The sequence below is a fragment of the Schistocerca piceifrons genome, chromosome 5 (assembly GCF_021461385.2).
Source record: "Schistocerca piceifrons isolate TAMUIC-IGC-003096 chromosome 5, iqSchPice1.1, whole genome shotgun sequence".
NCBI lineage: Eukaryota > Metazoa > Arthropoda > Insecta > Orthoptera > Acrididae > Schistocerca > Schistocerca piceifrons.
The window spans coordinates 588,993,189-589,019,597 of NC_060142.1; the positions used below are offsets into that span (position 1 = coordinate 588,993,189).

At 39.0% G+C, this 26,409-nt stretch overlaps 1 protein-coding gene and 1 long non-coding RNA gene across 4 annotated transcripts in view; one reads left to right on the top strand and one right to left on the bottom strand.

Annotated features, from left to right (window-relative positions):
- LOC124797905 (carcinine transporter) overlaps nucleotides 1-26,409 on the top strand; it is a 421,456-nt gene that overhangs the window by 220,228 nt on the left and 174,819 nt on the right. The window lies entirely within an intron of this gene.
- On the bottom strand, nucleotides 17,402-19,814 carry LOC124797906. Its single transcript, XR_007016901.1, has 3 exons — nucleotides 19,706-19,814; nucleotides 18,263-18,317; nucleotides 17,402-17,423 (listed from the first exon to the last, which is right to left on the bottom strand). It is a non-coding gene; the product is annotated as an uncharacterized LOC124797906 (long non-coding RNA).

Sequence of the window (26,409 nt, forward strand, 5' to 3'; positions counted from 1 at the left end):
TTGTTAAGGAATGTACACAACACTGCAGTAAATGGTTTTCAATGCTTCTTATTTATTATCACACAAGGTTTCCTGTCTGATTATCAACTTTGTAACATGCTGGAGTCTTCAATATTTGTACCAGATAAGTAAGTTATACTCATTAATAATAATCGCAGAGTTCACTAGTGCCAGATTAATATATTACTCTACACAACTGTGAACTCATTAATAATAGTCGCAGAGTTCACTGGTGGCAGATTAATATATTACTTTACACAACTGTGATAGATCTGGTGGTTTCATAATTAACATTTTTGTGCTAACTGATGTAGACTGACATGACAATGACATAATGTTGACCTTTTGATTACAGACTGGAAATAACTTACTTAGTGGCTGCACATTCTGATAGCTTAGTGCAAATTGACTCACACATCTCAGGCTTCGTGCATTAAGTGTATTTATAGATGCAAGTAATACAGAAATAACAAAAATGGTAAAATACACACTTATTACCTAAATGTTGAATAATAATGTACAAACAGGAACATTAAAAGAGATAGACACTATAGACAGAGATGTAAATTTACTTCACTAACAGCTGCATAAGTAGGAAATTGCCAATGTATAGATACTATTTTGTGGGAGAGTAATATTAACAAAAAGGAAATTTCTAAAATTTTCTAGTAAAATCTCAAGAAAGTGAAATTTTCTAACGTGATTAATTAACAAACTGTAAATTATGTTAATGAAATTAGGCATTTTTGTAATCATCAAAAATAGATCTGTGAAGCTAGAGCAGAATTTTGGAAACCTTCTGGAACACGAAAATTTTAAATGTGAATAACTTTGAAATATGAGGATTTTTGGAAAACATAAATGTTTGTTGAAAAGAGGTAAATGAGGGCATTCAATGAGCTATATCAGTTTAGAAATAAACTATTTGCTCATAAAAATTTCAACTTCTACTGATCTGCATGTATAGTTAATCAGTAATATTTATTCAAAGAAAATGTTTCCATAAGAACCAAATATGCTATTATCATCAGTAGTCTGAAAAGTATCCTGTGAATAATAACTTTTAATGAAATTCAGCGTGAATAACAAATTAAGTATTTAATGTAACTCTTGTATATTCACTACTAATAAAATTTTTAATGAAATACAGAATGAATGACAAATTAAGTATTTTGTGTAACTCTTGTATATTCACTACTAATGAAAATATGTCAGAAAAAAAGAGAAAATCATTTTAACATTGGAAGTGATGAAGAAGAAGTAGGATCGTTTCACCTTCTCTGTTACATGGGACTTTAAATACAATATCTGCATTTATACTACATATATTATCAGTGAGTTCTTCTGCTTTCAACAACCCATCATTAACTACCACTGTTGTCATTAACTGTGCATGCCTGGCCAATGTGCCTGCTGCTTCATGCTGCCAATTATTCGTGTGTGGAAAAGATGACAAAGAAATGAAATAAACATGTTTTGACATTAACATAAAAATTACACTCCTGGAAATTGAAATAAGAACACCGTGAATTCATTGTCCCAGGAAGGGGAAACTTTATTGACACATTCCTGGGATCAGATACATCACATGATCACACTGACAGAACCACAGGCACATAGACACAGGCAACAGAGCATGCACAATGTCGGCACTAGTACAGTGTATATCCACCTTTCGCAGCAATGCAGGCTGCTATTCTCCCATGGAGACGATCGTAGAGATGCTGGATGTAGTCCTGTGGAACGGCTTGCCATGCCATTTCCACCTGGCGCCTCAGTTGGACCAGCGTTCGTGCTGGACGTGCAGACCGCGTGAGACGACGCTTCATCCAGTCCCAAACATGCTCAATGGGGGACAGATCCGGAGATCTTGCTGGCCAGGGTAGTTGACTTACACCTTCTAGAGCACGTTGGGTGGCACGGGATACATGCGGACGTGCATTGTCCTGTTGGAACAGCAAGTTCCCTTGCCGGTCTAGGAATGGTAGAACGATGGGTTCGATGATGGTTTGGATGTACCGTGCACTATTCAGTGTCCCCTCAATGATCACCAGTGGTGTACGGCCAGTGTAGGAGATCGCTCCCCACACCATGATGCCGGGTGTTGGCCCTGTGTGCCTCGGTCGTATGCAGTCCTGATTGTGGCGCTCACCTGCACGGCGCCAAACACGCATACGACCATCATTGGCACCAAGGCAGAAGCGACTCTCATCGCTGAAGACGACACGTCTCCATTCGTCCCTCCATTCACGCCTGTCGCGACACCACTGGAGGCGGGCTGCACGATGTTGGGGCGTGAGCGGAAGACGGCCTAACGGTGTATGGTACCGTAGCCCAGCTTCATGGAGACGGTTGCGAATGGTCCTCGCCGATACGCCAGGAGCAACAGTGTCCCTAATTTGCTGGGAAGTGGCGGTGCGGTCCCCTACAGCACTGCGTAGGATCCTACGGTCTTGGCGTGCATCCGTGCGTCGCTGCGGTCCGGTCCCAGGTCGACGGGCATGTGCACCTTCCGCCGACCACTGGCGACAACATCGATGTACTGTGGAGACCTCACGCCCCACGTGTTGAGCAATTTGGCGGTACGTCCACCCGGCCTCCCGCATGCCCACTATACGCCCTCGCTCAAAGTCCGTCAACTGCACATATGGTTCACGTCCACGCTGTCGCGGCACGCTACCAGTGTTAAAGACTGCGATGGAGCTCCGTATGCCATGGCAAACGGGCTGACACTGACGGCGGTGGTGCACAAATGCTGCGCAGCTAGTGCCATTCGACGGCCAACACCGCGGTTCCTGGTGTGTCCGCTGTGCCGTGCGTGTGATCATTGCTTGTACAGCCCTCTCGCAGTGTCTGGAGCAAGTATGGTGGGTCTGACACACCGGTGTCAATGTGTTCTTTTTTCCATTTCCAGGAGTGTATAATTAATCAAAAGATTTGAGAAAGGGGAAAACTGCTGCAAAAGTAACTGCTGTTTATGGTATTGAAATGCAGATTGTTCAGGACATCAAAAGAATAAGCAGAAACTACAGGATATTGTCAGGAAATACAATCCTAGATCTGCAGTTGATGACAACACTCCTTTGCAATGGTTTACACAAAAAGAAGCAGAGGGTGTTGTTTCAGGTGTGGTGTCTGCTGAAAAAGCTAATATTTTTTCATGGAGCTCTAGGGTTAAAGAGAAAATTTGATACGTCACCTGGATGGCTAACTAGATTTAAACAATGTCACAGCACTCACAAACTTACAGTGCAAGGAGAGTGGCTTAATGCAAATGTAGCAGCAGCTGATTTCTTCCAGGAAGAGTTCTAGAAATTTGTGGAAGAAGAGAATTTCAAACCATACCAGATTTATAATGCAGATGAAAGTGGTACATATTGAAAATGTCTGCTAGCCAGAACCCTTACTTTTAAAATTATTTTTGTGCTCCTGGATATAATTTGTATAAAGAACGCATTACAATTTTGTGCACCACTGAGGCGTCTGGCAACCACAAAGCAAAACTACTAGTGACTAGAAAATATAAAGAAACCCTGAGCATTCAAGGATATAGCAGCTAAGGATCTTCCTGTGCATCATTACAACTGAAAAGGAGAATGGATGGATAGTGAAATTTTCAAATGCTGGTTCTGCACACATTTTGTACCACAAGTTCAGTGATTCCTAAAAGAGAAAGAGTTGCCACAGAAGATGTTCTGTTGGTTGATGACACCCCTTCATATCCTGATAAGAGGATTCTCATGTCTGATGATGGCCTCATTATAATTAAGTTTTACTCCTAACATGATGACCATTAGACAGCCAATGGACCAAGGTATAATTGCATCAGTTAATTGATGTTACGGGGCTTGTTTACTGAGAATGCTGGTTGATGAGGATGGTTTGGTGGAGTTCTGGAAGCTGACAATTCTGGATACCATACATGAGATTTGTGATGCCTGACAAGGATTCAAGCTACGTATACTAGTTTGATCGTGGAGGAAAATTCTTCCAGTTATAGAAGGTGATTTTCAAGATTTCAGTTATGAAGAAATGATAATTGCACAAATAATGAATCTGGCAATGGGTTTAAATGGTTTTGAAGATTTTGATGAAGAAAACTTGAATGAGTGGCTGAAGACTGACGCTTGTGAACTCGGTTTCCAGTACCCAAGTAATGCCAAAATTGTGACCACTGCTTCACAACAAAACAAAGAAGAGGACAGTGAATGTGAAAGTGGGGTTGAAGACAGTGACCTTGTCAGTTGTTTTACCAAATTGCAATGTGTTGATACTCTTCTAGATTATATAAGCCAGCGGGGAGGGGGGGTTTCCACATTGACATTATTGCTGCAATTAAAATTTGAAATACCATGCGAAAAAATGTCAACTCCCCTCCGAAGCAGACCAGCATCACAGACAGTTTTAAGCAATAAACAAGCCTACAGTACCTATGCATAGAACTTCAATAAACTTTTGAATAAAGAATCCATGTTTGCAAATATTTTGGTTATTTGTGTTTTTCTATTTTTCATCCATCTTCTGCCCACATTATTCTGAATAATCGAGAGTATACTGTATATCAACCATATTAAAATTACTATCACTGTTGCACCCCATCTCTTTCTCTTTCTCCACACATGCACTCTTCATCTGATTAGTTTTACCTCCTTCTCTGATTCATGAATACAAAATTCTGCTCTACCTACCTCTATATTAATCTCAGTAAAATCTTCCAATTTATTAAACAGTAAATCAGTCTGAAAAACTTCTTCAAAATTACACCCATTTTCATTGACTTTTTCACACTATAACAACCTTAATGAGAATGTGAATAAATATACAGGATATCTCTCCTAAGAGTCATCAGGCTCATTTCCTCTGGTGCTCCAGCAGACATTTGCAATTTTGCTTTTTCAAAGTATAGGTGGAGTCAGCCCAAACACGTACTGCTCATCACATCTTGCATGTGACATCCAGTGTGAATGGAAAGCATCAGATTGTTTCCTGTTACAAACAAAATTATTTTAATGCAGAATTTTGTGTGTCCATTCAATAGAATGGTCCCAAATTAGTCTCGTACTGTATTTGTATCATCAGTATGTATTAACAGTGGCAGTAAAAAATGAAGAATAACCAGTACTCCTGCAGTGACTAAGCAGTGCTGCTACTGCATAGTGATAGCAGTCAGTGAAGGCCAGGGCAGTGGCGTTGCTGCTGGAGTACTGGTTGTTCTTCATGTTTTACTGTCCCTGTGAATTCATACCAATAATATAACACTAGACTAATTTGGAACTGCTTTGGGCACATAAAATTCTGCTTTAAAAGTCATTTTGTTTATATTGGGAACCAAACTGATGCTTTCCATCAACAGCAGGAGTCGCATGAAGGACATTCCAGCAGCATTTGTTAGGGATGATTCCAGCTACACATAGCAGAAATGAAACTGCAAACATCTGCCGAAACACCAGTGAAAAAGCACCTGACGACATTTAGGAGAGAGACCATCTGTGTGTGTGTGTGTGTGTGTGTGTGTGTGTGTGTGTGTATGTGTGTCATGCATGCACGTTTAATGTTAAACACTATTTTTGCATGTGAAAAAGTGACTTTCTCAAAAGGAATTGGTATAAATTCTAATGGAAAAAGTACTTATCTTTAGAACTGTCTGCAGTGTCCAATTTTTGTATAATTAGTGATTATATAAATAACATGTAATATCTGGGTTCCTTATGACTGACAGACAGAGTACTCAGTTGAATCTTCTTTCCCATCATTTGTTGGGCCAATTTCTTTTTTAAGCAACTGATGTACTGTTAGTGCACTCTTCAGTCTTAAATAATCTAACTTTTACCACTCAAACTTTATGCATATGAAACTTCCAGAAAGTTAGTCCAAATACAGATAAGTTATCCAAACAGAATAAATTTATATTAAGAGCACATTTTGTCCAAAATGCTAGTTTAAATGCAACTAAAATATATTTTTCTTCTTTGTAGTTTTCAATGGAACATTCAAGAGTTTCATGTTGTGTTTATCTTATTAATTTTAAGGATAGCTTTATGAAGAAGTTATTTCTAGTGAATCTGCCCACTTTATGTTGATCAGTAAGGCAAATGTGAGTTCATGAACAATTAAATTATAACTGGCAACATTCTAAATACATAGTTGATATTTGTGCACTTTCCAGAGTATGTTTAGTGGACAGTAAAAGAAAGATTGTCATTTATCAATACAGTAGTGACTGATTACTGTTTGTCATATTTTCTTAAGACTGTGAAAGAATAAGATGACAAGCTTTGAGAAGTATTATAGTAGCTTCTTGTAACTAACAAAAGTGATTACATCAGTTATAAACAGGCAAGAAAGATATTACTGTCACAAAGGCTCATCTATATCATATACTACATTAGAAAATACATATCAAGAATTTCAAAACTAAAACTGTATCAAAGGCATCGAAAGTAAAAGTGGTACCTGAAGACAGATGCAGTGTTGGCGGGCACTGATGAAACGTGCAGGCAGAGATCACCAGCAGGGACACAACAGGGCATGGTAGGAGCACAACAAGGCACGTGAAGAGCATAAAAGGATACAATAGGAGTGTGACAGGCCATGGCAGGGGTGCTGAAGGGTGGCCTGGGTTATAGGAAAACATCACTGCAGTGTACTGTGGAGCAGAGAAGGCATGGGCTGAAGATGTGCTGGGGATGGTGGGAAAAGTACCATTGCAGCATGCATTGGAGCATGGAAGGCACAGGCTGAAGGAGGACTCAGTGTGACATGAAACATATTACTACGAAGTGGGTGGAAGCATGGGGAGGACCTAAACCACAGAGAGGATGTAGAATAAGAGGCAAATGGGCTGTGCCATCCCCAAGAAAGAAGAGTTTCCAGTAGCTGTGATGTCCTGAAGCGTTGGGCTGGGTTGAGCTTGACTGAGAAAGGCAGCAGTTGAAGCCACCAGGAGACCACGGGAGCATGACTCGACCAATGGTGGTTGCTGGAGGGAGGATATGGGTTCTGAGACAGCAGGTGTCTGCAGCTGATACAAATGTGGCTTGAACAACAGCAGCTGCAGAAACTTCAGACATCAGCGGCAAATGAGAGCAAGTCTTGGCCAACAGTGGCTGCCACTGGGATGACTGCATCTTTCAAACATCAGGCATCAGGAACCAACGAGAATGGAGCTCAATCAATGGCAGTCTCCAGTGAGTTGTTTGATGTGGCTTGGTGAAGTGTGGCACCTGGGGAACAGCGAAGACAACAGCTGCTCACTACAAGAATGAAGATGACTCCATGTGCCCATGCTACAAACCAAAGTGCCCTGACAGAAGACAAGGGCACAGGATGGAAGTGGTAGATGAGGGGATGTGTGTGGTGACATCAGGCATGCTGCCGACAGGTAGGTGTGGCTGCGGAAGGGCTCGACAAGCTTGTCAACAACTTTTAATGCAGTAGGGGAGATAAGGTGTGTGTATTTGTAAACAGCCTCATCACCAATTGTTAATGAATGAGAGGAGAAGTGTAGGTGCATCAGCAGCCTCATTTTTTATGTCCTCACAGGGTGGCAAGGACACGTTACAGTTATGTACACCATTATTAACAGTGCATATGGGTCTGTACAACTGTTCTGGATAATAACTCAAAGATCATCCATGATCACTAAGAATAACATAAACAAGTTCGCTGAGGAGATAACCATCCCAGGTGGATATTGGAACATTGTCTGCGGTGCAGTGTGATGTCTTGAGCTTGCAATGTGGTGCGGTGAGTTGCATTATGACATCATGGTACAGAGATGGTGCAACAGTGTGGAGATGGAGGGAAGGAAAGCAGCATCCGCAGGGCATTGCAGGGTGGCATGTGATCCATCACATTGTGACACCATGGTGTGATGACAGCATGGTGCTGAGATAGCTTGAGGCAGATGGCTGAACACAGAAATGGTGTGGCACGGAGACAGTGCTGCACAAAGACGGCACGGTGCGGAGATAGCTCATTGTGAGATGGCTTGACATGGAGGTAGTGTGGTACAGAGGCAGTGCTATGCAGTGGTGGCTTGCAACTGAACTAGGGCTCGCTTACTACCTATTTTTCACGTGGCTCATCTGTAAAGGGGGTTGGTAGTAAACGGTTGCATTTGCGCCCCTATTATTGAGTCTGATATTGGCTGGCTTTTGAAGAGCAGTGAATTGAACCACATGTTCAGATTGAAACTTATTTATTCAAAAGAAACACTTTAACGTTGTGGCCATGCATTTTTAAGTTCACAAATAATAATCGGTGCAATTCATACACTGTTTGTCTCACACCTACACACTTTCACTTTGTTCCTTCGCATACCCTGGCGTCCATGCTTGCACTCGTGGCACTTTGCCGCTCCAAACTCACTACCACCACGGCCAACGACAAAAGACCCCGATTTTCCCGCTCATATCCACAGTCCTGAGTCGGGTCACATGACACCACAGTAGTCAAAATAATCGCTAAACATGGCCACAATTCGTTTACAATATTTTATAATATATAAATACTTAAATCCAAATACATTATATAATTTTACAAATTATCACCACACTCATATAATTCGTTGCAATTAAAAGAAAACCAAAACACTATGCAACAGAACTACAATGCCCATCAAAACACACAACAAGTATTTTCCGGTCTATTTTGCCCAGCATATTATCTCTGCTGCTGTGCTTTAAAATTTAAATTACTTGAAAGAGTTCCATATTATTCCCTGTTACCTTACATACCCCCACTTCATGGAGACATTACCTTAGTAGTGGCAACATGAAGTAGCACCAAATGGAGTGAACCTATATTACTTTATATATTAAACGTTTTAATTAGAACTATAATGGCACCAAAACATGTAGAACAGTGTTATAGTGGTGAGTTAATCAGTGTAAGTACTGTCATCAGAAAACATACATACATAATCCAACAATGCATCCAACTCAAATATACAATTAGATAGTCTCCTATTGAGTCTGATTGGGCAGGGAAAATAAATGCCCATGTTAGTCTATATGTAGGTTGCACACTCACTGCACATTAACACTTCCACTTTTTATACAGTTGTTTCTGTAAGTTGAACGAAGTTGTTGTAACCAGATCCTTGTGTTCACAGGTTTATGCATTGGAATACAGTCTTTCCAAACTTGTCAGTCAGCAGCACTGTGCTTCCTCTCGTTAGCCAAGCCATCCCATCAAAATTTAACCAAATCCTCATGAATCTTGCCTAGACATGCAGACCCACATTTCCCAGGAATCAGGCTATCCAAATCCTCCCCATAACATCCCGTTTTCACTGATCAGTTCTTATTGAGGTTTGTACAAATGACGAACATGCACAAAAATCAAACACAAACATGACATAGTTAAATATATTCTATTTCACCCTTCAAATGTTCCCAGATCAGGAGCTCCGACACTTCTACCCCCAACACCAAGAGAATTTATTCCCAGATGCAGATTCTTATTTTTTTTTTAAGCATCCATACAGCTACATCACTGTACATAAATACACTCAATTTTTTTTATGAATTCCTATATAAATTTTCACATAATATTTGGCAATATCTTGAAACCCATTCTTTTATGACATTTCCATGGCTACCTAGATTCAATCATAAATGGCAAACAAACTCACCAAGGTCATAAACTTTTACTAGCATCCACTTAGCCATTAGTGTTCTTTCCCTCACTTTCCTCATGAACATCTTATAATAAGCAAGTTAATTATTTGCCATCTGCCTCTACAATTTGCATATTTAGTGAGTGCCCTACATGACTGTCATTGCCCTATATGACTGTCCCAGCAACAGTCCTACCCCCACGCACCAGTATCAACTCCAGGTGCCACAGATACATTAGAAATTTTAATAAAATCTCAACTATTTTTTTTTAACAAACTATTTGCAGATTTCCTCCCTACTATATTCTCCACACATTTATACAGAAGTAGACTATATGTACAGTAGGTTTCAGTTCCCGTATGACTCAACAAGGCTTCTATCACACCCACACCAGTTGTGCAAATCCATTGGACAAAAGATTCCCTTGTTGCAAATACATACAGTATAATGAAGTTTGTTGACCACCAACAATGGCATTGCAACATACACAGTAACACAAATAATACTCCAATTATAAATACACGTATACATAGCCCCCAATAATTTTTTTTTTTTAGCTCGACAATAGTGTACATGGGAATCTCACTTCCTTAACCTTTATTCTTTTACCACATATTTTTTGAACTCCGTTACATTTCTCAGTCCAAATGGCTTTTTGGACACTGGATATACCAACCTATATGCATTAGGGTGTGGACAACCCGTTATCTCAAAGGGTCCGTGGTATAATTCAAATAACTTTTTGATTTTGCCATCAATGTCACTGGATTTTTTCTTGTACCTCACCAGCACCTTATCTCCCTCCTTGAACTTTGTTGTCTTATACCTTTCTCCATGCCTCCTCTGTCTCTCATGTCCTTTCTTTAACATTTGCTGTCTGGCCATCTGCATCTTCTCTTGACTTGTCAAGTCTTGAGATGGAGGAAAATCTATGTGTTCTGCTATTAGATTGTCTGGCTTGATATCTTTCATGAGCTCATAGGGTGAGAATCCTGTTGCACAACTTTTCACTGTGTTCATAAGATCCTCAAACACAGTTATATATTCTGCCCAAGTACTATGCTTTTTACTGCAATATGTCCTACATAGCCTACCCAGCTCCCTCATATACCTCTCAGCAGGGTTTCCCGCAGGGTGATACACTGAAATCCTTATATGCTTCATCCCAGACCTTTGCATAAACTTCCCCCACACACTAGATACAAATTGTGCTCCATTATCAGACAGAACATTCTCTGGTTTTATAACATTCACAAAGTAGTCTTTCTCTAGCTTGTTAATTATATTCTGGCTAGTGGCCTTTTTCAGTGGATACAGCCTTACAAACTTTGAGAATACATCAACAGCTAAAAGAACATACTTCACACCCCCTCGACCTGTTGGCAGTCTCCCAAATAAACCGATAGCCAGCACTTCACCATTTCTTTTAGGAACAATATTCTGCATCTCTCCTTGTACTGCAATAGTATTATACTTCACTTTTTGACATTTGTCACAAGAAGCCAACTGTCTCTTTACTCTCCTGGCCATGTTGTTAAAACTAACATAGTCCTGCATTATTTCCAAACATTTTTGAGCCCCATAATGCCCATGGCTAAGGTGGATGTAATTTATTAATTTTTCCACATGCTCATCTGGAAAACATACCTTCCACTCCTCTTTGTCCAAATTTCTTCGTCTAAATAAAATACCCTTATAAATTCTATAATATTTAGCTATTTTTTCATGTTCCTTACTTCCAAAGTTTGTTTTGATAAACTTCAAGGTTTGGTCCCCATTCTGAAGTCTCCTCATGTCCTTACAGATGGATCTGATTTCCTTGTCTCCACCCACTCCTTTCATATACAATATCTGTAGTTCTTTCTCGTCTCCATTCACTTCATGTTCTTCTCCAATGAAAGGTAATCTTGATAAGGCATCAGCCACATTGTTGTCTGTGCCCTTAATATATCTTATCTCATAGTTAAACTGCTGCAAAAACATGGCCCATCTCATGAGTCTATTATTTAACAGCTTACATTCTTGCAAATAGCTCAGAGCCTTATGGTCTGTGTAAACAATCACTTTCCTACCTTCCACATATATCCTGAACTTCTGAAATCCAAAAACTATGGCTAAAAGTTCCTTCTCTGAGATATCATACATTAATTCATGTTTGGACAGCATTCTGCTTGCAAAAGCGATTGCCCTGTGCTCGGTCTTCCCATCTACTACCATCTCCTGAAATAGCACTGCCCCTATCCCATAATCTGAGCTGTCTGCCCCAATACAGAAAGGCAAAGACAAATCTGGATGGAACAAAATTTTGCTGTTTTTTTAAGCTATTCTTGATGGCTTTAAATTCCCGGTCACACTCAGATGTCCAGCACCAGGTTACACTTTTCTTTAATAGTCTACATAAGTTAGGTGAATTCAGGCTATAATCACTTATGTACTTCCTATAGAATGAACATAGTCCTATAAATGATTTCAATTGTTTCCTGTTCGTTGGCACCTTGCAGTCAACAATAGTCTTGATTTTCTCTTTATTGGGCAGAATGCCATCAGGAGTTAACCGATGACCAAGAAATAGTAATGTTGCTTGAATAAATTCACACTTACTTAACTTAAGGGTCACCCCCCCCATAGATATAGCCTTGAATACATCCTCCAACAGCTGACAGTGCTCTTGCCAATTGCTACTCGTAATCAAAATGTCATCTACGTACACTGTCAATTTTCTCATTAGTTCATCACCCAACACATGACTTAAAGCCCTTACAAAAACTGCTACAGATATTGATAAACCAAATGGCACAACTGTAGACATATAAGTCCTGCCCTCAAATAAGAAAACAGTGTACTTTCTGCTCTCTTCAGCCAATTGCACCTGCCAGAACCCTGAAGTCAAATCAACACTTGACAGAATTTTAACATTATAAAATTTTTGCAACAGCTCATCCATGTTCTCTGGCTGATCATTTTCTTTGACTATTATTTTATTTAGCTTTCTTGCATCCAATACTATTCTTATAGAACCATCCCTCTTTTTCACCACTACTATTGGATTACAATACTCACTCCTCCCCATTTCCAGTATGCCCCACTTCAACATCATCTGTATCCTTGCCCTTACAGCCTCTCTATTAGCTATTGCTATAGGATAAGGTTTGGCCCTTATCACTTCATGTGGCAATACCCTCAAAACATAACTGAAATCTACGACTTTTCCAGGTCTGTCAGAGAACACATGCTTATGCTTACACAATAAACCTGTAAGCTGCACCTTTTGTTCCTCATTTAAATGTCCCATTTCATTTACTTTGTCATGTATCTGCTGTTCAGTGCACATCTCACCACCTACCTCTTCTATCCTTTGTAAATGAGTAATTGTCTCACCTCCTTTTAATTCCCCTTTAAATTTTATTCTTCGTCTATTTCCACCAGCATCAAATTCTACCACTCTGTCCTTTACAAAAATGCTACAGTCATACTTGTACAAGAAGTCCATACCCAAAATTACATTCAATGCCAAACCCTTCACCACAAAGCAACTAATATCAAAACAATACTCATTACTATTAAATTCCAGTAATACTTCCCTGCTGATGGGCTTGCTACATGTCCCAGTTGCTGTCTTAATTTTGACTCCTGTAACTGGTAATTCTATTAATCCTAAACCTTTAATTTGCTGCCAGAAAGATTCAGAGATTACAGATAAACTTGAGCCAGAGTCTAATAATGCTATATCTGCAACTCCTCCCACACTGATATCAATTATTGGCTGTATCACCTCTATTTCTACTCTGTTCAGCCCTGATTCCTGTAAAAAATCTCTTTCTACTTCACTCCTGCTTTTCTCTTGCATAATGCAAATATCTTTAGGTCTTTCTCCAAAACATACATCAGTATCCCCTTCAAACAGATCCTTAATAGCAAAGTCAACATTCTCTTCTTCACTTAATTCTTCCAATTTTCTGGCAATTTTAAATTTTATTTTACCCCATTCTTCAGGCATCAAAGCTTTATGTAATTTTGCATAGGACACCCAATCACTCAAATCATAATCAGCCTCCTCCTTTCCTAACCATCCACAATTAACATCTTTGAGGCTTGCATCATCAGTTAAGAAAACATAGGTTTCAATTTTATCTTCTGGGCAACCTACAGCAACATTCTCCATATCATTACGCATTTCCATATCCACACTGAAGTCATTATCACTACCACAGTTAACACCTGCACCCACAAGCACAGTAACCTTATCAGTAGGTAATTTACCAGCATTTTCCACATTGTCAAATACACCACTCATATTAGCCTTTACATCACACTGAATAACCCTCTCCTCACCTTTTCCACAATTCTCCATATTATTTCCAATAGACATCTCTACCCATTCATCACACCCATTATTACTGTGAACATTGCCCCTTGATTCCATATCCACTTCTGTTGCCCCTTCTGATGAAACTACCTCCGTCTCTGATCTTTCAATGAATTTTGCTGCACACAAACCAATATTGTCCTCCTCTGCTTGTAATTTCTCTTCCCTCTTAAACATGTCATCAATGTAAAACTCACACTGTTCATTGCTGATATTAGCCTTGTTCCCTTTTTTCCTCTTATACCTTTTATCTGTATTTCTATAATTGTTAACCCCCCCCCCCCATAGATTTTCATTTCCTAAGATAGCATCCATATGACATATCCCAATTTCCCTATTTTCCTTGCTGACTTTATTACTCATCCCATCATGTCCTTGTCTGGCCCTGTTCACATAATTACCAGCCCCCCTGCGGACCTTATGTGAGGCATCAATTAGTTTTTTGATTGCCTACCCTGTCCATATGCATCCGGCATTCCTACTCTCATACCTTCTCTATCACTCCTCATCTGATCAAAATTGTCTCTTCTCCCTCCAAAATTTCTGTTGTACCTTTGTGGCTTGCTTCTCCAATCTCTATCCTGATTATTCTGATCACTTCTATCTTCTCTCCACCTGTTATGGTTATTACTGTATTCATAATTAATACTGTTTCCCCTTTCATGATACCTTCCACTCTCCCTATGTTCCATGTATTTAGGTCTGTAACACAATGCCCTGTCCATATTATCCACAAAATTAAGAAATTCTTCCACTGAATCTGTTGCACTGTGAATCAAATCCCATTGCAAATGCTCTGGTAATCTTCTCTTTAGTGTAGATATTTCTGTTAATACGCCCAGTGGCCTATCCAGATGATTTAATTTATTCAGTTCTCTAACACAGAACTCTCTCATACTTTCCTTTCCACTCTTGTAACTGGATCCATTCAAAAAATCGTTTTGCAATCTTAATTGTTTTGCTTGGCCCCAGTATTTGTTCAAGAACAGGTTTTCGAAGGTTTTAAAATCACAAAATTTATCATCATTTTGGTTTGCCCATGTTTGAGCTCCCCCTTCCAACTGCCTCTTAACATATTTAATTTTTACCTGCTCACTCATCCCTGCCACAAAGTTATCCTTACATGCAGCTAGAAAGTCAACTGCATGGTATTTATTCTCCCCATTAAAAGGTTTTGACTGAAATCCATGCCCCAGAGGATATTCCAACAATAAATTTCCATTCCCTGCTGCCACAGTATTAACTGTTTCCCTCAAGACATTTATTTCCCCTTCTAATTCCTTCTTATTGTCAGTAATTCCCTTATGGCAATCCAGCACTCCTATCTTAATGGATTCAATGTCTGCCTCTGTTTGTCTTTGAAATAATGTGCATTTCTGTTCCTGTACCTGAATCTGCCCCACAAGATTACTTTGCACAGTGTCCACCTTGGCTACTAGGCCTCTTTCAACCTCATCAACTCTCTCGATAATTCCCTCAACAATTTTAACTGTGTTTTCAACTTTATCTGTAATTTGAGTGAATTTGAGATCTAGCTGATCAAATTTTTCACTCACTGTCTTTATTTTATCACTAAGCCTTAATTCCATATCCCCTATTTTCGAATCCATTTCTCCAACTATTGCAGTTTTTATATTCCCTATTTTCGAGTCTGTTTCTCCTAATTTACTAGTAAGTTTTACAAAAAATGTGCTGAGGTCACTTCCTGGTATCCAGCCTATTTCTTTTGGCATGCTAGGGCTACTACAGGTACTCCTAACATCCACTGATTCGCCTTCACTTTGAGATTCACGCGTCTCATCGGCCATGGCTAATGAAAGGACACAATTTTGCAATGTAACTGCTGGCTGTACTTATCTTTTATATCCTCGTGTGACGCGACGTCTGCAGTGAGTCCGCAGCACAGCTATGCAATGAATCATAATCAGCGGCGTGGACACACAGCAAACTCAACCAGGAGCGAGAACACGTTGCGTAGGGCCCTGGCAGCATGTAGTCGTGTTGGTCGGTGGCACGGATGACGGCGTTGATCGTCGGCAGCACGTGGATACAGCTTCGACTGCTTTACCCGTAGCAACACATGGACGTGGCACGGACGACGGTTTCTTCTCGCAGCAGCACGTATCGCGGCACGGACGACTGTTTTACCTGCGGCAACACGTGGACACGGCAAGCACGGCGGTTTTACCCACGGCAACACGTGGTTGACTCATCAGACTGTGTAACTGACTGCTTCACAATCGTGGTGGCCTTATATCGGCGTAACCACGGGGCAGCGCGTATCTTGTTCAGCACAAACACTCCGGTACTGCTAATGCACCGATTTAGCTCAGAGCCCCCACACTGACTGTTCAAAAGCCTAACATCAGACGGACATTCGATTCCGAAATACTATGGAATATGGAAGAAAGTCCTATCCCGGACGAGCCCCCAATTGCAACTGAACTCGGGCTCGCTTACTACCTATTTTTCACGTGGCTCATCTGCAAAGGAGGTTGGTAGTAAATGGTTGCATTTGCACCCCTATTATTGAGTCTGATATTGGTTGGCTTTTGAAGAGCAGTGAATTGAACTATACACGTTCAGATTGAAACTTATTTATTCAAAAGAAACACTTTAACGTTGTGGCCATGCATTTTTAAGTTCACAAATAATAATCGGTGCAATTCGTACACTGTTTGTCTCACACCCACACACTTTCACTTTGTTCCTTCACATACCCTGGCGTCCATGCTTGCACTCGCGGCACTTTGCCGCTCCAAACTCACTACCACCACAGCCAACGACAAAAGACCCCGATTTTCCCGCTCATATCCACAGTCCTGAGTCGGGTCACATGACACCACAGTAGTCAAAATAATCGCTAAACATGGCCACAATTCGTTTACAATATTTTATAATATATAAATACTTAAATCTAAATACATTATATAATTTTACAAATTATCACCTCACTCATATAATTCGTTGCAATTAAAAGAAAACCAAAACACTATGCAACAGAACTACAACGCCCATCAAAACACACAACAAGTATTTTCCGGTCTATTTTGCCCAGCATATTATCTCTGCTGCTGTGCTTTAAAATTTAAATTACTTGAAAGAGTTCCATATTATCCCCTGTTACCTTACAGGCTCTGTGGGGTGCAGCATGGCTGTGTAGGTGGGAACCTCTGGGCTGGTCTCAATGAAGCTCCGATTGATGGGCTGTAAGGCGCAACCAGCTGCAGGCTGAGAAATGAGCAAGTGGTGGACTGCTGCTTGATGAAGGTTGAGTCTCACCTTAAATATACAGCTGGCAGGTGGATATCCAAGGGAGTTTGATAAGTATGTGACCCACAGGTGGAAACTGGTCCCACAATAGCAGCTCCACTGTTTGCTTATGAATGCGCTGTTTGGGATTGTGGCTTGTGGCTGGTGCTCTCTGGTGTCTCCTGGAACAACCGGTGCTTAAACATGTACAATATATCAGGCCTGTGTGGTCTTTGTAAATAGTCTTCTGCAGGGGAACACCTGTGGGCCAAGGGTAGGCAAACACACAGGGTGTCAGCATTGTGCCAGAAGTAGCTGGTGAATGGCCAAATATATGTTATCTTCATTTTATAAAAAGTCAGTAAGACCTATTGACAGTTTCCCTGTAACATCAGTCCCCACACCTTTCCATTATTCTTCCAACTTCAGTGACCCTTGACCCCCCCCCCCCCCTTTCCAAAAAAAAGTTCCTTTTTGTACTTAATTTTGCTTTGGTTATACGTTAAATGAGGTAGAAATTGTTTGAAAATTGTAAACAGATGGTACTTATCTATAGTCAGCTACAACTTATTTCAATTTCCTTTCCACAACATTCCAACATTGCAAAGCTATTAACTGAAATTCAAATACTTAGTCATGGCTGACGCATAGCAAGCGCATCATAAGGTAAAATATTAAAGACAAAAATACCACAGTAGGTAGCACAGAAATCAAATTACCCTGTATTCAAAACATCTGGCACGTAACATGATGAATATGAAATACCCCAGTTCAGAACAGAAGTAGGTCCTTAACATACATAGACCCTAAACAACTCATCACAATACACGAAGAAAATTAATTAAACCATCATATTATCCAAAGAAAACCTCAACAATACTTCACAAACCATAACATGAAACTTAATTATAAAAAACTGTTGTGATTATAGCAAATTCATACTCAAAGCATGGAAGGACTAGTGATCTCTTACATCATTACCATTCTAAGTTTTATTCAAATTGCTAATGAAAGTACTCACGTATCTCCTTGCTAATGTGGTGACTATTAGATTCTTTCCTCTAATGAACATTTGTCTGAAATTGACAAAGGGATTTTTTTAAAGAAAAGAAGAAGAAAAAGAAGAACCAGAGTTGACACACTTTGCAAAATAATAGACCAAAGGTCCTCATTTTCCACAAGACTGCTTCCTACTGCTTTAGATATTTTCAGAATACTCAACAGCTGACCAAACTCATAGTATTATAATAAAAGTTCCAACAAGTCGTGACTTACCACCTATCATAAAATCAGTTCTCTTGGAAATGCACAGTAGTTCCCCCAAAATATTTAAAATTAATATCCATTTACTCTATGTGGTGCAACAGAACTAAATGCAAAATACTGCCTTGTGGCTTCAGTAAACCAGAACAGACACAAATTCTGTTTGAAAGGAGCATAATACATGGTCAAGTCACATTAATGTGATCATTACTTATGTTCGACTTAATGTGCAATAACCGCTTGCAGATGGCAGGTTGTGGCACTAGCAGTGGAGGTTGTATAAAGTGTGTAGCGCCGATGCAGAAAATAGTGCATTCATTGTCATAATGTGGAAACAGAGTAATTTATCTGATGTCCTAAAGGGCACGATCACTGACTTTTGGGCCAAGTGTTGCAACATTTCTGAAATGGCTAAGTTTATAAACATTTCACATGCTGTCGTGGTTAAACTATACTGTGCATGGCAAAACAGTACTATCCAAAACTGGTACCAAGGCAAGTTTGGTGCTCCACTGGCCACAGATGATGGGGGTGAATAATGGCTGCAGAGATGTGCATGGGCAAACAGACATGCAGCTGTTGAGCAATTGACACCTGGATGAACCAAGGGGCTGCCAACAGTGTCTCCTCAATGACTGTTCAATGAACATTGCTGGTATGGGTCTCTGCAGAAGATGCCTAGTTCATGCATCCATACTGACTGCTGTTTGTTGGTGATAATGGCTGGAATTTGCATGCCAACACTGCAACTGGGCATGCCCTGAGTGGCAATAGGTGACCTTACTGTCTTCGTCATTACTGTCTTTTTTCTCTACAGAATTCACTACTTTAATTCTTAAATTACTGAATCAGCTACCATCTCAACTAAAGATCTGCTGCCGTTTTAAATTTAACTTCAAAATGACCTTCCACCCATGGGAGAATTTTACTGTATTTTTTTTCACTAACTACCCTAAGGTCATGTAACATTTATTAGTTTTTTCATATATTGATCATAACTCATCACTGGGAGGCCAAAACATCACTGCATCTGACAAAGTTAAAGTTCCTTTTTTGTTTTACTATTCAGTTTCAAGTGTGATTTATGTCTTCCATTGCTTCATTGCTCTTATTTTTACTCCTAGGTGTTGTAAAAGTATTAATTGAAAGCAAACAATATTAGTAAAACTTTATGATAGTAAGAAATAAGTATTTCATTTACTTTCTTTTCCTGTCTGAAGTGCAGTTCACCAGATGTTCCCATCGCAAGGTACTGTTATTCATCAATTTTCAGGATTTTCCACATTTCACACTCACCATTTTTCCTGCAGCTGCTCTCAGCAGTTCTTCAATGCTCTATACACTGACAAAAACTTTTTTTGAGATGATTACTGCTGAAAAATACAGCGATCATTAGTACTCTAGTCTGTAATCTTTCGTGTCACAGCTGTAGCTCCCATATATAATAACCTTAATCATAACTGGAATAGACGAAATAATATATTAAAAAAATCATGTCCATGCACTTTTGTGATAAACGTATGGCTTTTCTAAATAGAATAAATTTATAATGACAGTAAATATGTTTTGCAATGTCAGTTTAAATGTAATTAAAATGTAGTTTTTGTTCTTTGAATTGATTCGTAATTTATGATGGAACATTCAAGAGTTGCATGTTGTGTTTATCTAACTAATTTTGAGGATATCTTTTTAAAGAAGTTATGTATAGTAAGTCTCCCCACTTTAAGTTGATCAATAAGGCAAACATGAGTCAACGAACAATAAATTATAATTGGTAACACTCTAAATGAATTTTTGATGTTTGGGAACTTTCTAGATAATATGTAGAGGACAGGAAAAGAAAGATTATCATTTATTAATGCAGTAGTGACCTGTCATTGTTTGTCACATGTTCTTAAAACTGTAAACGAATAGGATGACAAACTTTGAGAAATATTATAGTTACACATTGTAACTGACAAATTGATTATGTCTGTTATAAACACGTAAGATAGATATGAATGTCATAAAAGTTCTGTAACTGACAAAAATGATTATGCCTGTTATGAACAGGTAAGAAAGATATGATTGTCACAAAAGTTCAGATGTGTCATATATTACAATAAAAAACATATATCTGCTATTTCAAATCTAAAACTGCATCAAATGTATTGAAATTAAAAGTGGTACAAAACACTAAATATGAAAAAAATTAGCCTACCTCATGGTACATTTTAACACTCACGCTTCTGTGAATTCCTCAGCCCCCAATTTTGACCTCCTTGTCACTCAACATTATGTCCATTGAATATGTTTGCTGTGGCTACACACTTCTTTCCTTGCATTTTTTTTTTTTCTTCCTTTCTATAGCTGTTTTATTAAATCATCCCAGAACTAAGACTCAGTGCATCTTAGTTTTTCAGGTGCAGTTGCCTCTGGTTATATTTATTTGGTCTTTTCTCCCTGTCCCCATGATTCTTAATCCTTCTACCATTAAAATACTGGTAGATATTCTCCCTCCTCTGTGAAAAATTGTGTGGCTTTTTCCCAGGTCTATCTGCAATGGATCAGACTGATTATTCTCATGCCCACATCTGTCATCCTCAGTACACCCTTTAATGCTACCGTTACCTGGGCCTTGTGGTTTAAATCTTAGTGCATTATTCAATCTCTCAATGAAATCTATGAAGTCCTCTATTGAGTCAGTCATATTGTTCTCAAGATCCCACTGCAGATTCTTCAGTAGTTGTCATTTTGGAGTTGATACTTCTGGTAGTATGCCTAGCAACCTGCTCATATGCATAAGCTGTTTTAACTCTTTCACACAAAATTCTTTCATAGTACCCCTAACCACACCTACACAAAGGGCTACTAAAGAACTCATTTTATAAGGAAATCTGCCTTACAAAACCCCAAAATAATTTTAAACCGCTCCACAAATGCCTTAAATCTGCTAATTTGTTGGCATTTTGGTTTGCCCAGGGCAAAGCAATGCTGTACAGATGCCATTTCACGTATTTTATTTCTGTTGCATTGAACATACCTGCTATAAAGTTCTGCCTTCACTTCAGAAGTGTGCAACTTGTGCTGTGCAGTCTCATTATTGATTTCTGCTTTGAAATCACTTTTGCAAATTTTGATCTCATCATGACATTTTCCCACATCTTTAGCAACTGCATCAATGACTTATTTTGTCCCTTGCTCCAATGAAGAAGTCTGTCTCTGCTCAGCTGTCTCATTCCTACCACACAGATCATTCTGCAGTTTATCCATACAATCCACCAATTCTTGCTGTATGTGATTGGCTATTAGTTTTACCTCCTTGGTTTCAGAAGCAAGTCCACTCACTTCTGATTTTGACGAACTCAACTTTTTGTCAATTACTCCCCTAATTTTCCCTTATACATTTTTAATGTCTCATATTTTTCATGAAATATCCAAGTGACCTTCCACACCATTGATCTGTAAAGATAATGCTCCTGTTAACTGCATTATGGTTGCTAGTGTATCAGTTGCATTGCTCTGTGTCCTGGCTTAAGCTGCTCAGCTCCTCTGACCCACAGATGCTTGGTAGTTATTTAAACAGTATCTCGCAATCCATGCCTGTAGGCAACTCTGAAAAACAAGTTACATTAATGCTATCAGTTACAGTATTTATACATTCCATCATCTTGGAATTGCTGCTGGCTGGATGTCAGCAGTTGCTGTTGGCTGCTGCATGCAGTCTACTGTCATAGTCTATAAAGTCTTTCTATCACTATACTACATGATACCTGACTTCTGTTGTATGCTATACAACTGCTAATAGTATGTCACTTCTCACTATCTGTCTAATCTGATTTCAACTCAGGGGTCTGTGCTGCACTGTGGGATAACCCAATCCTGAACCTTATACCTCCAAATGCAAGCTGACCTCTCCTATTCAGCAAATATCTCATAATGTGGGGGAGGGGGGGGGGGGGGGGAGGGGAGGCTGAGAACTTCACAAGCACAAGCAGCCCCTGCATACAGAATGTGTGACTGTTTGGCGTGCACTCTCTAAAGTTGGCATTATTGGCCCATGGTTTTTTTGAAGAGAACAATAAGGCAGTGACGATCACTTCTGAGCATTATGTTCAAACGACTGAACAGTTTTTTCTTCCAGAACTTGAAGAAGTGGACATGGGTGATGTCTGGTACCAACAAGAAGATGCCACAGCTAACACGGCACGAACATCGATGACGATGTTGTGTGGGCACTTCCCCGTTTATCTCATCTCTTTAAGGGGCAATCTCCAGTGGCCAGGACGCTTGCCAGATTTAGTGCCATGTGACTTTTTCTCATGGGGCTACCTAAAATTCTTGATGTATACCAATCATCTGCAGACCCTGGCTGAGCTACAGAACAATATTTGTGTTGCTATTGTCAACATTGACATGTTGGAAAAAGTCGATGAAACTTCAGATTTCGATTCTCCAAACGCATTAAGCAAAATGGAGGCCACCTTCAAGATATCATTTTCAAAACTGAACGCAACAAAACTTTAGATGTCACTGTTTGTAAAGAAAGAAGAATTAAATTGATATGTCTCATACTTTGATTTTTGATTTTTTTAAATAAGGAAGTTCGTGCACTTCGCCCTGTACATCTCAAGAAGTATGGCCAAAATTGCATAAATTATTTGACGGTGTTTCTGAAAATGAAGTTTGTGAACTTTGTTTACAATTTTTCGTCTGTGTGAAAGATTCTAGTGATTCATATATCAACACTGAAAAATGTATGGGATAATTTGAAGCAAGATGTAGAAAATAATCCAGAATTACCTGATTTATTTTTAATCTGTAAAATTTTAGGCATACTACCAGATGAGTATTTTTCATTTAAATCAAGTTGGATGCTTATGTCAAAAAGTGATAGCACTGTTGATAACTTGACAACTCAACTTTGTGCATATGAGAGAGCTTTGTTGCGTAAACCAGGAGATTCTACTTCTCAAAAGGTGCTTATAAGTAACTCATTGAATCAAGCGTATAAACAATTGCAGTGGAAAAATAAAGTTGTTTGACACTTACTGTAAGAAGCCAAATTATGTGATCAAGAAATGCCAAAAGTGGGTTGTGGATGGTCAATTACAAAAGCCTCAGAAAAGTGATGTGTGAGAAGCTGCTGAAATTTCAAATACGAACATGTTGCTCTTTGCTGAAACATCTATTGTTATTTCATCTGAGTGTGATGCTAGCAATTGGTTTGTAGATAATGGTGCAACAAGTTGTATCACCAACACTGCCAATTTTTTCAAGACATTTGAACCATTTTCTGTGACACACATAGTTATATCAGCAGATGGTGATACTGTTGAGGCTGTTGGCAAGGGCACAATAGAAATGGAAGCATCAGTGAATGGAAAGTGGTACAAAATCACTTTGAGTGATGTATGGTATGTACCAAGCAACAGTTGCTCAAAAGTAACATGCTCCTAAAATAGCCTGAACATTTTGAATTTATTTTATGAGCATAACACGTCATAGGAGCAATGACATGCACGACATAATTTACTACAAAAAAAATCATCCATACAACACTTGAAAAAGGCCTAAGGCTGAAACTGTACAATCATATATGAAATAAAGAGAAAGGCAGCTGAAGGCATCAAGAAATCTTTTAAAAAATACATCACAGCTGCGGACCATATTGCATTGAAAATTATAAAGAGAATCAGTTTTCAGTCTTAGCAGCACAAGACAAAAATCCAAAAACTATGTTTTTATTCACAACAGAAAGGTTATTTTAAAATTGGTGGAGTCACGGAACTAGTTGGATATCATGATTATGGAGGACTGTTTAAATTAATGATGAGAAGCATTCCTGCTGAAGTAAATGAAATCAGTCAAGAAATTTACTACAGTTGTATCATGAAAGATCTGGACATCAAAATAAGCGATATGTCAAGATGTTAACCTCCAAGATCTTAGGCATAAATGTGTGAATGGACTCAGAGCTCTGTGAAGGATGTATTTATGGTAACGCACATCGGCTTCCATTTGGCACCTGTAAGAAAGCTTCTGAACTGGGAGAGCTGATCCATATGGATGTTTGTGGTCCTTTTGAAAAGTCCAATTCTGGGTATCACTACTTTGTGTTATTCAAAGATGATTGCAGTAAATTTCAAGCTGTTTACTTTGTCAACGGAAAAAATCAGAAGTTCCTTGTAACCTAAGACAGATTATAACAGAAACAAAGGCTGCTGGCCATACAATAAAAAACCTCTTAAGCAATAATGGAGGAGAGTTAAGCAATAAACAGACATGGGAGATTTTACAGAAGGAGAGCAAAATAAAGTGTTTTATTATGCCATACACTCCACAGCAAAATGGATGCAGTGAAAGAGAAAATAGTACTTTTGTTGAAACAGCCAGAGCTATGATGCATGCTCATGGAAACATTCCTCAGTCATTTTGGGCTTAAATGATAAATTCTGCAGCATACTCCTGAAATGAATGGGACCTTCCAGTATTTTAGAGATGCCTCCATATGAAATATAGTATCAAAAGAAGCCTGGCGTGAAACACTTAAGTATGATAGGGTCTAAATGTTATGTTCACATTCCAAAACGATTAAGGGTGAAAATGGATTGAAAGACAGTGGAAGCAATTCTGATTGGTTATGACCACGACAAAGGGTTATCGGATATGATGTGAAGAAAATTGTCATTTAATGAGATCATGCGATGTTATTTTTGAAGAGAAAATCATGCAAAAGCAAAGTCCAGTAGTTACTGTGAATCTTGATCTCCCTCATCAGAAGTCTCAAGATTCATCAGACAAAACTAAGAGCAAACTGAAATTTAGTTTTCCAAGTGAAAATGAGTTCAATAAGTATGATGATTTACAGGATTAAACAGAAGAGAAGTTATGACAAAATGAGTTTGATAATAATGATGATTTACAGGGTGAAACCGAAAAGAGATTACAGCAATCTGATGATGGAAGAAGTAGGCCACAACTGCATAAACATTTAATCCCAAAATTTCCAAAAAGACTTCAAGACTATGTGAAGCAGTTAATGACCTTTGAGGAACTAGAATCTTATTATGTCACTATAAATTCAAGTCAACGAGACAATAGGAAAGGAGCAGTGGATTAAGAAATGGTGGCACATCAAGAAAATGATACTTGGACTTTGAAAGATTTACATCCTGGAAAGAGGGCAATTCTATGTAAGTGGATCTATAAACTGCATACGAATGCTAGTGGATCGGTTGACAGATTCAAAGCAAGACTGATTATCAAAGAATTTTCTCAAAAGCAAGGGATTGATTATGAACAAACTTTCAGCCCTGTGGTGAAGATATCAACTATTCGAACATTACACAGCACTGCAGCCAAAGAGAAGGTGAACATTGCACAAATGGATCTGACTACTGCCTTTCTTTATAGTGACCTGAAGCAAACAATGCTTATAACGCAACCTGAAGGTTACGATGATGGTCCTAGAAAAGTATGTCAATTAATGAAAAGCTTATATGGCCTGAAACAGGCACCCCGCTGCTGGAATGAGAGGTTCACTAATTAAGTGATGGAATTAGGATTTAAGAGACAGAAAATTTCTTACAAGATTGTCTTTGTAACTTATGTTGATGATGGGTTGATTGTGGCAAACAATGACAGTGAACTTAAAGAATTTATTGAAGAAAAGTGTGAGGTCATCCACATGAGTGCTAAACGGAATTAATCAAACTTCGGTTACACAATAAATCAGTATACTCTAAAAGCCATAAATTCAAGTAAATACCTAGGTATTACAATTATGAACAACTTAAATTGGAAGGAACACATAGAAAACATTGTGGGGAAGGCTAACCCAAAGAGTGTGTTTTATTGGCAGCACACTTATAAAATGTAACAGATCTACTAAGGAGACTGCCTACACTACACTTGTCTGCCTGC